This window comes from Pleurodeles waltl, chromosome 3_1 (assembly GCF_031143425.1).
Source record: "Pleurodeles waltl isolate 20211129_DDA chromosome 3_1, aPleWal1.hap1.20221129, whole genome shotgun sequence".
NCBI classification, from domain to species: Eukaryota; Metazoa; Chordata; class Amphibia; order Caudata; family Salamandridae; genus Pleurodeles; species Pleurodeles waltl.
The window spans coordinates 1,080,796,961-1,080,815,490 of NC_090440.1; positions in this window are offsets into that span (position 1 = coordinate 1,080,796,961).

Sequence of the window (18,530 nt, forward strand, 5' to 3'; positions counted from 1 at the left end):
CTGAGAAAAAAAAAAGTCTTAACCCGATTTGCGCCATTTTTTAACGACGCCCATCCCCCATTGAAATGACTCCTGTCTTAGCAAAGACAGGAGTCATGCCCCCTTGCCCAATGGCCATGCCCAGGGGACTTCTGTCCCCTGGGCATGGTCATTGGGCATAGTGGCATGTAGGGGGGCACAAATCAGGCCCCCCTATGCCACAAAATAAAATAAAAAAAATACTTACCTGGACTTACCTTAATGTCCCTGGGGTGGGTCCCTCCAGCCTTGGGTGTCCTCCTGGGGTGGGCAAGGGTGACAGGGGGTGTCCCTGGGGGCAGGGGAGGGCACCTCTGGGCTCATTCTGAGCCCACAGGTCCCTTAACGCCTGCCCAGACCCAGGCGCTAAAATCCGGCGCAAATGCGGGTTTTTTAGACCCGCCCACTCCCGGGCGTCATTTTTTCCCGGGAGTATAAATCCGACGCAATAGCATCGCAGTCATTTTTTAAGACGGGAACGCCTACCTTGCATATCATTAACGCAAGGAAGGTGTTCACGCAAAAAAAAGACGCTAATTCCAGGAACTTTGGCGCTAGATGCGTCTAACGCCAAAGTATAAATATGGAGTTAGTTTTGCGTCGAATTTGCGTCGAAAAAAACGATGCAAATTCGGTGCAAACGGAGTATAAATATGCCCCTATATCTTAATTTAGAAAATTTAGAACGAATTTTGGCTGAAGTGCAGAGAGACCATAAAACGCATCAGAGTCCATGCAGGGTGAAAATTGGGAACTTTTCAAGACTTTGCCTGCAAAAAAGGAACAAATGTGCACCTTTCTATTTTCAGTTTTTCTTTGTCTATAACGTGTTCTCACTGCGGTCTCATCAAAGGTGTACTCAAGTAAATGTGCTGATTTTCATTCTCATCTTAGTGAAGCTAAGTTATTCTTAACATTTTCTCTCAGAAATCACAGTTCAGTCTGTGTATTTGAAAAAAATGTATATGTGAAGCTGGGAAAATGGGGGACTTTCAATCAGTAATTAGTTTTGTGCTAGCGTGTGGGGTATACCGGCAGGCGCATCGCTCTCCCGACAGCAGCAAAAGCTGTAAAACCTTTCACAAATGACATGATAACTAACCCTGTTTATTATCATTTTGTTGGTTAAAGGGATCGGGCCACGGGGGTGACGAGCAGTGAGGGGAGTGCACTGTGCACTCCCCTCAGTGCGATTGTATGTTTGACCGGCTGTCTCTGCCCGCCCAAACACACATGCACAGTAGGCTCTCACCAGCCCGGCACTGTGTTGCTGGGCTGGATAGAGCCTGCCTAGGTTCCTAGTCTGCCTGGGAGCACCCTGGCTGGGCGCTCCCACCCAATCCTTGGCTGCAGGGCAGAGTGGGAGCCTGTGCCTGCTGCCTGCGTCGGAGGAGAAGAGCATCACAGCGAGGAGCGAGGCAAGTTATTTTTTATTTATTTATTTTTTTAAATTAAATTTCTGACCCCCTTTCACACCCAAAACCCCCCACCCCTGCACGTGCTGCACTCGCCCGCTCCTTATTAGTGAAGCGAGCCACAACTGCCCATTGGCACTCATTTTCGATGACTGGCACTTATACTTTCTCATCTAATTTTGACCCAATGTTGACAGACATTCTGTAGAACCAATCACGGGCTTATAAGCAAATATTCGGGCACCAGAACATATTCTTTTACAAATTAGGCACTGGTTCATGTAGTGAAAGGAGTTCTCCCATGTTTGCAAACTATTCTTGCAAACTCTGCATGCTTGTAAGGATCCAATTTAATTTCATGAAATCATACAAAAATTGATGGGTGGAATACTTGAATTAATCTAAGCAACTGGAATTACTCTGACTGCAACCCAGTCCATTGTGATTTTGCACACCATGCCATCTCAGTTTGGAGCCTGCCATATGCAAATCAATCTTGACCGGGCTCCATGGAGAACAGTCCAGCCCTAACTGAGAGTATTTCAAGCATTCCATTTGTCAATTTTTTGCATACCCATAGGTGTGACACTGCTCCAAAAGTCAATATTCTATATTCAGCAAGTCACAAGCCTTAACAGCACTGAGATATGGCATTTTGCTTTACTTTTCTTGGATTAACAATTAAGTCTGGGAAACCTAGATCTGTAAAACCCTCTTTAATGTAATTGATCTAAGGGCTGCCAGAGCATAATCCTGAGAAAGACAGTTTTCCAAAACATCTTTTGAAAGTGAAGTTCCAGTTTTCCCCAGCTTCCAATCCAAGGTAACAGGGGATCCAGCTTGATCTTTTCCTCCAGGGGGTACAAACCCACCTCAGAGTGACACATAAATGAGGGAGTAGATTGGAGAACTGCCAGAAGTCTTCCTCAAAATGTATTCTTGACCTTTTGGAGTGGACCCATATCTTTATGCCCCCAGGCACATGCTCCATATGATGCTACAGCAATACACTTACTTTTGTAGATGCTTATCATTTCACGCACCAGCTTATTCCCCAACCAGCTCACAAAAGTCTCCACCTCCACGGCTTTCTGGGATTAAATTACCCTGTTAGTGAATAGGCTATGCCAGGTTGAGTTGTGGTCAAAAGAAATCCAAACAATACTCATAAGTCTTGACCGTACAAATTTCTGAACCACCCAGGTGACATGTTCTGGTTTTTATATTTTTGGGCCAATGCTCATAGCAACAGATTTACTAAAATAATTTTTTAGATCAAGACCCCCATAAAACTATAGAAAACATCTAACCATCTAGTCCATTTGCAGTTCTTGGAATTAGAATTGCATAATCGGCATACTAAAAAAACGGGATGACGCTTGACTTCACTTTGGGCATGTCTTTCCCTGCTTCCCTCTGGACCACCTCTAAATAATTGATATGTATGAGGAACAGTGAGGGGACCATCACGTTCCCCTGTCTGACCTCTGGAAAGGATTTAATTACAGAGGAGAGTACGCCCTCAGTGCGATACCTGACCCTAATCAGACAGTCCCAGTGCATCCTCTGTAGCAAACCGAATATGGCCTGATTGATCTCCATCCTTGCCATGATGCCCCAGAGCTTGGATCTATTGACCATGTCAGAGGCAGAGGAGAGGTCCCTAAACACTAAGGCCCCTATTTATGGAAAGTTAGCACCCCCTTAGCGTCAAGTCCATATTTATGTTTTGACGCTAGACCCGTCGAGTGTGAAAATATCAGAGTTAGCACCAATTATTGGAGGCGCCAACCCACCTTGCGTTGAATATCAACAATTATATGCAAGGTAGGTGTTCCCTTCCTAAAATGACACCAGTCCCCCAGCGCCATATTTACCTCCTGATGCCTAAATGATGCACAATATGGAGGCGGACCTGAAGAATGACGCTAAGGCCGATTAGCATCAAAATTTAACACCTGGTCAGACCAGGCATTAAAGTGCTGTTAGGCACATTTCCATGGGGAAACACCAGGGAGTCACCTTGTTGTGCAGCTAGATGCCCACCCTAACCCCCAGCATCACTACCACCCACACCACAGGGACAATACAGGATGAGGGAGCCCATCCCAGGAAAGTAATCGTGCTTGTCTCTTGTGTGCCACTGGGGACCACTTACATGGGGCCACCTGGTTGGCATGGGTTGTGTTGAGGTTGTCCTGAGGATACTTGTCACCTGTGTTGGACAGTGGGGTTGTGGAAATGTCTCCTGTCAGTACTTTGACAGGCGTCATTTTTTTGGCTACTTGTGCGACCAAAAATGATGCTAGGCTAACTAGCGGCACATTTTTTGCCACTAATCAGTTTAGTGTCATTTTTGGCTCATTAGAGCCACTTTCCCTAACGCCCTCCCTCACCAGCTAGCGTCTTTTCTTTAGACGCTACCCAGTCCTTAGCGCCATAGTGTGTCCTTTCTTAAATATGGCGCATGGATGTCGCTAGGGAATGGCGTTAGTTCCTGATAAATATTTTGACACACAACTGCGCTAGCTTAGTAGTGTGTTATTTTTCATAAATATGCCCCTAAGTGAATGGAACCCCTCCTTGCCTTGACATACTTATGAAGAAACAGCTGAAAATTCAAGCACTGCTCAACTGTGCAGAACCTGTGGCAAAACCCATACTAAACTCTTGACAAAGACTGGATTAATTACAACCAATCCTCAAGCTTAGCTGATATGATTCTGCTGATGATTTTAAGGGAATTGTCAACTAGGGAAATTGGATGATAGCAGGAGTGAGTGTGTCTATCCCCTATCTTAAAAATGAGGAGCACTATGCTTCGTTCCATGTTGAAATGAGTTCCCCTTCTAATAGTAACTTTAAAAACATTAATTAAAATCAGAGGCGACAGGCAAGCTGGTGAAAGTGTATTGCGGCTGTGGGCTGGCACTCCCGAGCTCCGTACTTGCTGTGTTGTGAGGATAGCGGTTGGCAGGGGGGTGGGGCTGATGTTTCTCAGTGGCTGTGGCAGACGAAATGCCCTGGGTGTAATTTTGTGCAGAGGACAAAACACCATTAAAGGCCAAGGGTCAAGACACAGATGTTGCACCATGTCGATGACTCCATTTTCCTGATCTTTCTCAAGGCTCACTTCCTCACCCACAAGGCTCGCAATACTGGGCTGGGTGTTTTTGGTCTGGTCTTTGGTCCAGCTTTTGAAGGAGCTGGTACAGCAGATGGAAGTATGTGGCTGAAGAACACCAGAGCTGCTGCAAAAGGACTGAGACCGTGGCACTCATAGCATGAGCAACTTCAGAAGCTGCATCAGGAACTGGGTGGCCAAAACAGGAACGGGTTAGTGGGGTCCCCGCATGTAGGCAAGTTGACTCAGGCTCTGTTCAAAATGATAAAAGTGCAACAGCCGAGGCTGCTGATAAAAATGCTGCTATTTTTGACTCTGCTCTACCGCTGAACTATGGGATCCCGCAGCCAGTTAATCAGAATGTTTTAATGCTGGTACACAAGTCAGCACGCATAGTATGCTAGGCTCTCTCTCATTTGCAGTGCAAGTTTGAACATTATCCCAGGTGAAAGGGGGAGATTATGCCCAACTCTTTAAAAACAGTATTCAAGCTCTGGAAAGTGCTGTGGTCACAGGATGGGGGCTTGCAGAAAACAGGACATCAACTCATCTATTGGCTGCGCTGTATATAGTGGGGTTATGGCAGGCCCTCAATCTCATGGTTCATGCCTGGAAAATACATTGGTGGGGAAGGAGCCTGAAACAAGGCTATCTAGGGGCAGTAGTCTGGGAAGACCTGAATTGTCTCTTGGTCCAGTTGGCCCGCTTAGCCTCAAAAGAAAGTAGATAGGACCCTGGCTAATGGAGGCAAACATATCGCTCAGCAAAATGGCCAAATTAATCCATCTGATGGAAGCCTGGCTCTAAGCACAGAATCCTGTGTGAGTTTGTCTGGAACAGGGAGTCGAAGGGGATTAAGGGAGAACTGACTCAAAGAAGATAATGCTAAGGGTGATAAAAGCTCAGACCTTTCTCGAGAAGGAGACAGGTTTTACTCCCTTGCTAATGAATCAGAATCCACCAGCCTCAGCCCTAGTCCAAGTGAGGACAAAGCTAGTGCATGCCTGTCTGTATTCAGTGAAAGTAGTCTCTCCACAGCACCAGGGGCCACAATAAAGTGGCAGCAACATTGTAGGAGGTTGAAAGGGAGATCCATGCCTGCAGCAATGAGAAATTAAGAATCCTAGGAGGCATTTGCCCTGAAATGGGAATATTCAGCTACAATACTCCTATATCAAGAGGGCGGGCCAGAGAGTTCGCCTGTAACCAAAGGTGATAGCCATAATGATTCAACTGCAGAAACTGGCAATTTCATTCTACAATTAATTTATGGAGCAATAAAAAGAACTTCAGCCCGAAACTCAGACTGAGATTTGGAGGGCTTGGTTCACTACTATATATCTGCAAGGAGCACTTTAAAAAGTGTCAAAAGAATTGGGGAGAAACTCAATATGATGGAAGAGAGATCAACACTGGTAGAAGCTGACATGGGGCCCTCAGGGGACAAGTTGAATTTATGCTTCCTTGGGATAAGTGAGGGGGATGAAGGAAAAGACATATGGGCATTCATGACAGATCTTCTAAAAAATGCCTCCCCTGAGCTTATATCCTGGGATGTCCTGAGATTGGGAGTCGGAGGTGCAGAAAGATTCCTGCTTATGCAAAAAAAGCAAGGACTCCCAGAAATTGCAAATGAGAAACATCCAAGAGAGATTCTCGTTTTCTTTGTGAACTTTCTATTCTGGCAAGCTGTTAGACCTGACATCCTTAGGGTGGTCATCCCCCAACTTTTTGCCTGCCTCCCTCCATTTTTCTGACACTGTTTTTGCTGGTTTTAGGACTCTGCGCACTTCATCACTGCTGGTCAGTGCTAAAGTGCACGTGATCTCTCCCCTAAACATGGTAACATTGCTTCCTACCAAATTGGCATATTTAATTTACCTGTAAATCCCTAGTAAAGGGTACTACATGTGACCTGGGCCTGTAATTTCAATGGTATTAGTGGGCCTGCAGCACTGATTGTGTCACCCACATAAGTAGCCTCTTACCAATGACTCAGGCCTGCCATTGCAAGGCCTTTGTGTGCAGTTTCATTGCCACTTCGAATTGGCATTCAAAAGTACTTGCCAAGTCTTAAACTCCCCTTTCTCTACATATGTCATGCCTAAGGTAGGCCCTAGGTAACCCATGGGGCAGGGTGCTATGTAAATAAAAGGCAGGACATGTACTTATGTGTTTTACATGTCCTGATAACGAAAAACTCACAAATTCGTTTTCCACTACTGTGAGGCCTGCTCCTCTCATAGACTAGCATTAGAACAGCCCTCATATAATTTAAAGAGGTAGATTCCAATCAGGAAGGAGTAGGCCTGCCATGTTTAGTATGGCCATAATGGTAATAGAAAACTCTGCTTACTGGTGAAGTTGGAGTTAATATTACTATTTTAGAAATGCCACTTTTAGAAGGTGGGCATTTCTCTGCACTTACTGCCATCTGTGCCTTACAGCCTGTCTCCAATCCACATCTGGTCTGTGCTAGTTGACAGCTTCCCTTGTGCATTCCACCCAGACAGCCACAAACACAGGGCACTCAGTCACATCTGCATTCATCCACATACTGAATGGGTTTCCCTGGGCAGGAAAGGTGGAGGGGCTCTCTCTGACATTTCAAAGGCCAGTGGCCTGCTCTCACACAAAGGACTGATAACACCCTACAGGGATGCTGGCAGACAGGGCTGGACTGAAAACTACTCTATGAAGTCTCCCCCAATTCAAAGGTATTTTTGGGTGTATAAACTGGGTCTCTGACCCCACCAACTCAGATGTTTCTGGATCTACACCTGGATTCTGTCAGAGGAACTACCTGGCTGTCCAAACTACCTGGCTGCCCTGCTTGTTGATCTTCTGCCTACTGACCTCTGACTGTGTTGGAAGGACTCTGCCTTCCACAAAAGTGCTCTCCAAGGGCTTGGATTGAGTTTGCCTCCTGTTCATAAGTCCAAGGGCCAACAAAGACTTAGGCCCTCATTAAGACCCTGGCGGATGGGGGAGAAGTGCCGGTAAAACCGCCAATAGGCCGGCGGCAAAAAAATGGAATTATGACAATGGCGGTTACCGCCATGGTCATCCGCCACTTCTCCACTCGACCGCCAGGGCGGTGACGACCGCTTGGCTGGAGACTTCGGTCTCCAGCCCGGCAGCCGTCACCAGACCGCTGGTGGTATCACAACCCTGCATACCGCCATGGATTTCAGGTGGTTTGGAACCGCCACGAAATGCATGGCGGTAGGCACTATCAGTGCCAGGGAATTCCTTCCTTGGCACTGATAGGGGTCTCCCCTGCCTCCCTCCCCCACCCCCAAGTTCTCCCCCCAAACTCCCACCCCCTGCCACCCTCCAAAAGTGGCAGGACCCCCCTCCCCACCCCCAACATGCACATACACACACACCCTCCCCACCCCTAACATGCACATACACACACCCCTACACGCACACATACACTACAACACATACCCGCACACATACAAACAGACATGCACACAGACCGACCCGCACACATTTCCCATACACACAAGACACCCCCCGAATGCATACATGCACTCACACACCTCCTCTACATACTCACACGCACACCCCATGCACGCACACAACACAACACCTCCCCACCCCCCTCCCCAATGTACGATCAACTTACCTTATCCGTTGATCCTCTGGGAGGGGACGGGATCCATGGGGGCTGCTCCGCCGCCAGCTCCCTGTCACCAGAATACCGCCACACCGAATCATGGGACGTGATTCAGTGGGTGGTGTTCTGATGACGGGGCGGTGGAGGTGGAGCAGCCTCCACTTCCCCGCCGACCACTAGTATGGCTGCTGATGGCTCTCCATCCGAGAAAGGACGGGGAGCTGCCAGGAGTCACAATACGCTGTGCAGAAAACCACCTGCACTGGCGGTCTTCATCACGGCGGTACCTCGGCGGTCTTTTTTAAAGAAATGAGGGTCTTAATCTACTAGCGTTTAGCTACTTCACAACTTCAACGATGATAGGAACGACTTCAGCGGTTCCAGCACCGACTCTGCAGCTACTCTTGCTCCCTCACTGCACACAATGACGCAGTCTGATGTTGCTGTGATGCAGCTGATGCCCCGCAGTGTTATTGAGACAATGTAAAGTCGACACATCACATCTTGACCAACTAGATTCATCGACACCCTCAGGTCACCCAGAACCGAAACCTCACTACTAATGCCACACCAGCTCCCCCTGCAACCAGACGGATCCGATGCCTAATCTTCCCGGACACCGTAAAGGACTGACGCCACACTGGCCCCAGTGACGTCTTACCTGCATGACTCTGTGTGACATCTTTGATTCCTCATTTTCAAAGGTACTGTAGCTGGGGTCTGTGTGACTCCGTGACCGGGTCCTGTGGTATCAGACTATGGGAATGACTCCATCAACGATGCCATGATAATCCCAGTTGGAGATATTGACCCTCATTACAACCCTGACAGTTGGTGATAAAGCAGCGGTAATGCCGCCAACAGGCCGGCAGTAACAAAAATGGAATTATGACCACAGCGGAAACCGCTCATACAGACAGCCACTTTAAGACACCGACTGCTACGGCGGCATCAACAAGCAGCATGGCAGTAACCGCCAACAGACAGGCGGAAGACAATGTACCGCCCACACTATTACAACAGGCCTATCCGCCACCTTTTCCGGGGCGGTACCAACAACATCAAAACCGTGGCGGAAAAACTGCACAGAAGGGAAACAACTCACCTCTGGAGACTCAGGGAACAACCACGATGCCATGGAGCCCAAGCTGCACATATTTCCGATGCTCATCTACCTTTTTCTGCATTATGAACATCAATGCCAGCGAAGACGACCACGGTGAGCACTGCCGCCTAGCACACAAGTGGGGGGGCGAGTGACACACACACCCAACATGCAACTCCCCCATCCCCAACACCAAACACACAGCCAGATGCACAAACATTACATATTCACCCCATACTCCTCAGGAATAATGCAAGGACAAAATGATTTGAAGAAAGTGAGTGTAATACGATAAAATAACATGAATAAGTGCATCAAAATACAAACATATATACATATTTACAAATGTAGGGACACTGTCCAGTCCTCAATGTCCATGGGCCACAGGGCCACAACACATAGGCCAAGGCCCCACCTCCCTTCTGCAACAACATGGAGGGAACACTGCAGGGGCATCGGGTCGAAAATACACAGGCACCTCAGGGGGAAGGGTAGGGGGGGGACACCTCAGCTGGAAGAAGGTACTATGCCACTCGTCCTGGAGGGGGCAACATGCCTACAGCAATGTCCTGTGGAGTGCAAAGCCACAGTCTCTCAAATGGGTTGTTTGCCCACTGCTTGGTCCTGGGGAGTGCAAGGCCACAGTCTCTCTAGAGGGTGGGTTGCCCACTGCTTGGTCCTGGGGAGTGCAAGGCCACAGTCTCTCTAGTTGGTGGGTTACCTACTGCTTCGTCCTGGGGAGTGCAAGGCCGCAGTCTCTCTACTGGATGGCTTCTTCCACTGGTTCTGTAGGGGGCCTTGTGCCCAATGTGGTTCATTCTGGGAAGGATGGGGTGAGTGGATGGCTTCTTCCACTGGTTCTGGGGAGGCCTGGTGCCCAGTGTGCTTCATCCTGGCAAGGATGGGGTGAGTGGATGGCTTCTCTACTGGTTCTGGAGGGGGGCTTGTTCCCAGTGTGCTTCATCCTGGGAAGGATGGGGTAAGTGGATGGCTTCTCCACTGATTATGGAGGGCGCCTTGTGCCCAGTGTGCTTCATCCTGGGAAGGGTGGGGTGAGTGGATGGCTTCATCCACTGGTTCTGGAAGGGGCATTGTGCCTTGTGATGTAGATCTTGGGGAGTGCAAGGTCAAAGTCTCTCACCTTGGTGTAAGACCCACAGGATTTGCAGGGGACAGGACGCAGAACAGCCCATGGGTGCAGGACTACACACTGTCCGGCGGCGGTGACGGCTGCTCAGTGGTGGCAGTGGTGGGGCTGTTGTCAGTGCTGGCAGTGGTGGGGCGAGGCTACACCCCAACCCCTGCATCTTGGATGGCTGCCCACTGGGGCTGCTGCTGCTGGCAGTAGTGCTGGCAGTGGTGGGGGAGGCTCCAGCACATCCCCTGCAGCCTCAGATGGCTGCCCACTGGGGCTGCTGCTGCTGGCAGTGGTGCTGGTAGCAGTGCTGGTGGCAGTACTGGTGGCGGTGCTTGTGGTGCTGGTGGCAGTACTGGCAGTGGTAGGTGGAGGCTCCAGCCCATCCCCTGCAGCCTCAGATGGCTGCCCACTGGTGCTGCTGCTGCTGGCAGTGGTGCTGGTGGTGGTGCTGGAGGCAGTGCTGGTGGCAGTGCTGGCAGTGGTGGGGGGAGGCTCCAGCCCATCCCCTGCAGCCTCGGATGGATGAACCACCATGGTTGGTGGTGGGCACTCCAAATGAGTCCCAGCACCAGGCCTCCTGTCCTTTCTGCCTGCTGGTGCAGGCCCCTTGCCCTTCCTGGCAGCAGATGGGGATTGCCCCTTGCCCTTCCCTCCTGCAGCTGGTGGTGCCTCCTTTCTCTTCCCTCCTGCAGCTGGTGGGGCCTCCTTGCCCTTCCTAGATGCTGCTAGTGGTGCCTCCTTGCCCTTCCTAGACGCTGCTGGTGGTGCCTCCTTGCCCTTCCTTGATGCACCTGGTGCAGGCACCCTTTCATTGTTGCTGCCTGGTGCCCGGGATCCTCTCCCACCTGCAGTAGCTGTTGATACTACTGTGGCCGTGGACTGGGTGGTTGAAGTGCTCGCCTGGATTCTGACCACCCTGGCCTGGCATGAAGGACGGGGGAGTGGTAGGGAAGAGGTCAAGGGTGGAGAGGAAAACCTTCTTAGGGACATTGGGGTGGGATGAATGTGAAGGTTTGGGAGTAGAGGAAGAGGAAGTGGTTGTAGGAGGTGTCTCTCTGCTGTGTTTGAGTGCAGGTAATGGGCTGGATGCTGTTGTAAGGTGGATGGTTGTTGGGTGCCTGAGTGCTTGCGTTTGTGTACTTTGGGAGGAGGAGGCAAAGACACTGTGGGAGATGACACAGGTGACATGTGCATGGATGTAGGGGTGGTGAATGCCAGTGAGGGGCGTGTAGTGATAGGCGTGATGGTGGTAATAGATGAGGATGTAGTGCATGCAGGTGTGAGTGTAGATGCTACTGGGAGGGAGGTGGAAGACGAGGAGGAGGGAGACACAGTGGAGGCAGTGGATGTTGCTATGTTTGCATCTGGATGGTGTTTGTGTGAATGCCTGTGGGATGATGTGTGGTGCTTGTGTTTGCCTGAACCACTCCTGTGTGTTGTCCTGTAGTGAATCCTAGTTTGTTTTAATGGGATAACAGGAGTTAGCTTAGTCTTTGGCTTGCAGACTCGTGCCCCGTCACCTAGTGACTTTTAACCTACTTAGCTTGCTCTGTCTTAGCCCATTTAATAATTTAATTAGTCTAAGATGGCTGTCTTGTTTATAGTTAGGCCACTTGTTATGCTTTGCATTATCAGTGCCACTGCACTAAGGCGTCAAGATCAAGTGACAAAGACAAACAAATAGTAGGTGTTCACACTTAGGGACTTTCCCTCTCTTTACTTCCGAGTGATTTGTTTTTAATAATTGCCGCCCCAAGCATGTCTGTTATCTATTATTTGGGAACACACCTACGTCAGGGGTCCTGGTAGATCTGTATAAATACATTGCAATTTAGACAGATAATTAGAGGGATTCCGACCACAGGGCATCGCCACCATTGCTGATATCGATGCTGCATGTTGTCTTGATGCTGACCCAGTCTTTGTGTCCCTGCGGAGTCTGAGATGGAGACCTCATTCCAAGGTAACAAGGGTTGGGGGCTCCTCTCATGGACATCGCATTGGCAGATTAGGTTTAACAAACCCAGCTCTCCTTTAGGTAGGAGGTTAGGCCTATCATGTTGGGTATTAGGGCATATTGCACCTCTTATGTCTATTACATGCTATTGCAAGATGGTGGGGGTCTGTGTAATAATGACTCTCTTCTTCACAATTCTGTTTCTTGCACTGTTCATTATCCTAATCATTGCAGCCCGTGCAACATATTGCAAATTGTAGTTGTGTTGAATAAAAACTATTGAAACTTTACTACATCTTCGTTGTTGCCTGTGTTTGGTTGAGACATAATGAATCTGTGAGAAAGGGATAATCTTCGTTTAACCACGACACTCCCTGAGACGTCTTGTTCTTGAGTCCATGCGTAAAGGCTGCCACAAATCACACTTTACTATTGGCATTGTTTTTGGTGAGGTGCTGCTAATCAGCCGGAAGGATTGGGATGACAGTTGTAGGACAGGCATAGTCGCGCAAAAGGATGATGGACAGAGTGATGAACAATGCAAACACTCACCCCCAGTCACAGATCTGGGTTTAATCCATCGTTCTTTTGCTCACCATGCCACCCCAGTTTGGACCCAACCATATACAAATCAGTCTTGACCCTGTTCCTCATGGGAACAGTCCAGCCTGAAATGCCAAGCCAGGTCCTCACTGGAGCAGAAACAAGCATCCTGGGACTGGTTTCTGGGTTTCACCCCTCATCAGCCAGGCTAGCTTTAATCCAGGGGCACAGTGAGCAAGGGACCCACGCCTGGGCATACCCTTCCCACTTAGGGCAACTTTAGCAACACAAAAGGATGATGGACGGAGTGCTGAACAATGCAAACACTTGCCCCCAGTCACAGATCTGGGTTTAATCAATCGTTCTTTTGCTCACCATGCCACCCCAGTTTGGACCCAGCTATATGCAAATCAGTCTTGACCCTGTTCCTAATGAGAACAGTCCAGCACGAACTGCCAAGCCAGGTCCTCACTGGACCGGAAACAAGCATCCTGGAACCTGTGCTCCATTTCCTGGCAACTGGCTCCTTCCAAGTGACAGTGGGCTTGGCAGCAGGAATATCTCAGCCAATGTTCACAATAGTGCTGACCAGAGTGTTGTCTGCCCTGATTAAACACATGCGCAGCTACATCGTTTTCCCCCAGGTGGAGGATTTGGCCACAGTTAAAGTTGGTTTCTATGCAATGGGACACATTCCCAACATTATTGGGGCAATTGATGGTACACATATTGCATTTGTTCCCCCGGAAAAATGAACATGTGTTCAGAATTCGAAAGAGCTTTCACTCCATGAATGTGCATATAGTGTGCTTGGTGGACCAGTAAATCTCCCATGTCAATGCAAAGTATCCTGGGTCTGTGCATGATGCCTTTATCCTGAGGAATAGCAGCATCCCATATGTGATGGCTCAACTCCAGAGGCACAGGGTGTGGCTAATAGGTGAGCCTTGGTTCCCACCCAGTGGATGTTGGAGTATAGGTATAATGTGGGCCCTAAGGGCTAGTGTGTGTCTAACAGTTGTCCCTCGATATTTGCAGGTGACTCTGGGTACCCCAACCTCTCATGGCTACTGACCCCTGTGAGGAATCCCAGGACAAGGGCAGAGGAACGTTACAATGTGGTACATGGGCGAACAAGAAGAATCATAGAAAGGACAATCGGCCTCCTGAAGGCAAGGTTTCTTTGCCTCCATCTACCAGGTAGATCCCTGTTCTACTCACCTAAGAAGGTGTGCCAGATCATCGTGGCATGCTGTATGTTGCACAACCTTGCTCTCACGTCGTCAGGTGCCTTTTCTGCAGGAGGATGAGGCTGGAGATGGGCGTATGGCAGCAGTGGACCCTTTGGACAGTGAAGATGAGGAGGCAGAGGATGAAAATGAGGACAACAGAAGTGCAATAATATGACAATAATTCCAATGACAAACAGGTAAGACACTGTAAATTCACTTTAAATTGACAGTTTTGTGTTTGACATTATCACTGGCAGGCTGATTTTACCACTTCTATGGCCACTTACTGCACCCTTTGACATCTCTATTTTCAGATATTTGTGCCCCACTATCGCTCCTGGTGTGTTAACTGCAGCCAACTACAGGTCATTCCTATGTATACCTTACTGTACAGTTGTATTGCAGTGTTTAAAGCTTGTTAAACAAATACATAGTTCAGTCATTAACAGACTCCATGCTTGGATTTAATCAAATGGTGTTTATTTAAGTGCTAATAAGTAAAGGGGGCTTTGCAATGGGCTGGGTGATGGTGGAGGAATGTTAAGGATAGAGTCCAGTCTATTTGTATCACAGGTGAATTGTCCAAGGGGGCATAGGAAGTGGAGCAATGCCAGTTCAAGGTGGACAGGGTGACAGAGTGTGACACAAGGGTGACAATCAGGAGAGTCTTATTTCCTGGTGGGGGTCTTGGCAATAGTCTCTGGCTTCTGCCTGGATTGCAGGGACAGTTTGTGGGGGGTTCTCCTTCTGCAGGGGGAGGGGTGCTGGTGGCCTGTTGTTCCTGTAGCGGGCCACCTGTCCACTAGCGGCAGTGGAGGTGGAAGGCTATTCATCGGTTTGGCTAGTGTCAGTGGCCCAGTGGTGTGCCACTGCCTCCCTCATGTCTGCCAGCCCCCCTGCAATGGTGACCAGGGTGGTGTTGATGTCCTTCAAGTCCTCCCTGATCCCCAGGTACTGTCCCTCCTGCAGCTGCTGGGTCTCCTGCAACTTGTCCAGTATCTGGCCCATCGTCTCCTGGGAGTGGTGGTATGCTCCCAGGATGCTGCAGAGTGCCTCCTGGAGAGTCGGTTCCCTGGGCCTGTCCCCTTCCTGTTGCACAGCAGTCCTCCCAGCTTCCCTGTTGTCCTGTGCCTCTGTCCCCTGAACCGTGTGCCCACTGCCACTGACCCCAGGTCCCTGATTGTCCTGTGTTTGTGGGGTGGCCTGGGGTCCCTGTAGTGGTGGGCACACTGCTGATTGACGTGTCCTGGGGACAGAGGTGTGGGCCCGCTGGGTGGGTACTGTGCTGGTGTTCCTGAGGGGGAGGTTCTGTGGTGGTATGGGACTGTGCCTGGGTAACCGACTGGACGGAGATTCCTGATGGGCCAGGTTGGTCATCCAGATCCAGGCATCTAGAGCTGCTATCATCACTGTGGGCCTCTGCTGAGGGTAGACTGAATGTTTCTGGCACCTCCTCTCCAGTGACGTTGGGTGGGGGACCTGTGGGGATGTAAATACAGTGTTATTGTTTCTGTGTGTGACATCTTGTGCATGGTGTGTGCCCTCCCTGGCTGTTATTGCCCCTGCAGCTTTGCCTTGTGTGAGTAGTTATTTGGTGGGATAGGTGATTCTCTCTAGTGTGCATGCTTTAGTGATGCGTGTCCATGCAGGTCTGTGATGGGGGTCAGTGCATTGGTGTTATATGCAGGGCTTGGTATTGGGAGGGGTGGGTTGTGATGGTGGGGTGTGTGTTAGGTGGTGGAGTGATGGGAGTGAGGGTAAGGGTGGGGGTATTTGATGGCATGCAGGTAGGGGGGGGTGAAAGTAGTAAATAGTTGACTTACCAGAGTCCAGTCCTCCTCCTACTTCTGCCAGGCCCGCAGGATGCATGATTGCCAAGACTTGCTCCTCCTATGTTGTTAGTTGTTGGGGAGGATGTGGGGGTCCACTGCCAGTCCTCTGTACAGCTATTTGGTGTATTGCTGCTGTGGAACGCCCCTTCCCCCATAGGTTGTTCCACCTCTTCCTGATGTCATCCTTTGCTCTGGGGTGCTGTCCCACGGCATTGACTCTGTCCACGATCCTCCGCCATAGCTCCATCTTCCTAGCAATGGATGTCTGCTGCCTTGTGATTCGAATAGCTGTGGCTCTACCCGGATGATTTCCTCCACCATGACCCTTAGCTCCTCCTTGGAGAACCAGGGGTGTCATTGTGGTGCCATGGGTGTAGTGTGAGTGGTGTGTGTGAGGGTGTGTAGGGTGATGTGTTGGGGTGTGTGATGCAAGGTGGATGGATGGTGTATAGGTGATGGTGTTGTGTGTCTGTGGTCTTGTCTGTGGGCTTGTTTTCTCTCTGGTGGCACTTGTTTTTATTGGTAAAGGGTTGTGGGTGATGTGGGTGCATGTTTTATAGTGGTGTGGTTGTGTGTATGTGTGTCAGGTGTGTGTTGTTTTTAATTGTCCAATGTGGTGTTGTTTTGTATGTGTGTGTGTCTATTTTGAGTGCGGCAGCATGTACCGCCAATGGTTTTGCGCCATTGAATGACTGCTGCGGTGATTCATGGGTCATAATGCTGTGGGCGTAGTTCTGTTGGCGTAACGGTGTGGGTTTTGCTATCACCAGTTTATCACCGACCTGTGGCCTCGCGGACTTGTGTGTGTGGCTGTATAGTGATGGACTGAAATGTGTGTGTCATAATATGTGTAGTGGTAATCCACTGCGGCAGCGGTATGTTGGCAGCAGTCAGCATGGCGGTAAGCGGTACTTACCGCCAATGTCATAATGAGGGCCATTGTATTTCTAAGCACTTTAATGGGATTAATATTAAAAAATTAATAACCCTGCTTGTGTACATTGGATTTTAATTGTTTCAACATTATGGTGGTCAAAATTGAATTACGACCGTGGCGGAAACCGCCAACAAAGACAGCCACTTTAACACTCTGACCGCCGCGGCGAAACAAACAAACAGCTTGGCGGTCACCGCCAACAGACAGGCGGAGGACAAAGTACCGCCCACAGTATCACAACCTACCAATCCACCACCTTTTCCGGGGCAGATTCACCGCGGACAAAAACATGGCAGAAACAGGACTTCAAAGGGAAAACGCTCACCTCTACACACCCCACGAGGAATCCGGACGCCATGGAACCAGAGCTGCAGATCCTGCCAGCACTTATCTTCTTGCTCCTCTACCAGGAGCACGAACGATGGCGGCGAAGACCACAGTGAGTACTGCACCTACGACACAGGGGAGGGGTGAGGGAAAAAACAGAGACACACATACGCAACACCCCCACCCTCACCCACGACAACACACACTAATACAGCATGATACATTACAGTTACTCCCCCCCCAACCCCCACCGAAGAATGCAAAGACCAAAGAAAATTAGTGTAACCATTGTAATATATTAAAATGCACTACGCAAAAATATACATATACACACTATAAACAAAATATACACCAAGAATAGTAGTGCTCCATTGAAGTCCTTGGAACACTGGGCCCACATGGAATGGGCGAGGTCCACACAAGATCCCCGACCATGACGGAGAGAACAATGCAGGGGCATCAGATAGCAATAAAATAGGCACCTCAGGGGGAAGGAAAGGGGAACACCTCAGCCGGTTGAGTGCACAACGCAAAATCCACGAGGGGGCCACATGCCCATTGTTCAATCCTGGGGAGTGCAAAGTCACAGTCTCTCAAGTCTCTACAGTCGGTGGGTTGCCCACTGTTCATTCCTGGGGAGTGCAAAGCCAAAATCTCTCAAGTCTCTACAGTGGGTGGTTTGCCCACTGTTCAATCCTGGGGAGTGCAAAGCCACAGTCTCTCAAGTCTCTACAGTGGGTGGGTTGCCCACTGCCATATCCTGGGGAGTGCAAAGCCACAGTCTCACAAGTCTCTACAGTGGGTGGGTTGCCCACTGTTCAATCCTGGGGGAGTGCAAAGCCACAGTCTCTCAAGTCTCTACAGTGGGTGGTTTGCCCACTGTTCAATCCTGGGGAGTGCAAAGCCACAGTCTCTCAAGTCTCTACAGTGAGTGGGTTGCCCATTGTTCAATCCTGGGGAGTGCAAAGCCACAGTCTCTCAAGTCTCACAAGTGGGTTCACTGCCCACTGCTTTATCCTGGGGAGTGCAAAGTCACAGTCTCTCAAGTGGATGACAGTCTCCACTGGTTCTGGAGGGGGTTGGTGCCCAGAGTGCTTCATCCTGACAAGGACTGAGGTAGAGGATGTCTTTCTCCACTGGTTCTGGAGGGGGCTTGGTGCCCAGAGTGCTTCATCCTGCCAAGGACTGAGGTAGTGGATGGATCTCTCCACTGGTTCTGGAGGGGGCTTGGTGCCCAGAGTGCTTCATCCTGCTCGTGACGGACTCAGTAGCGTCAG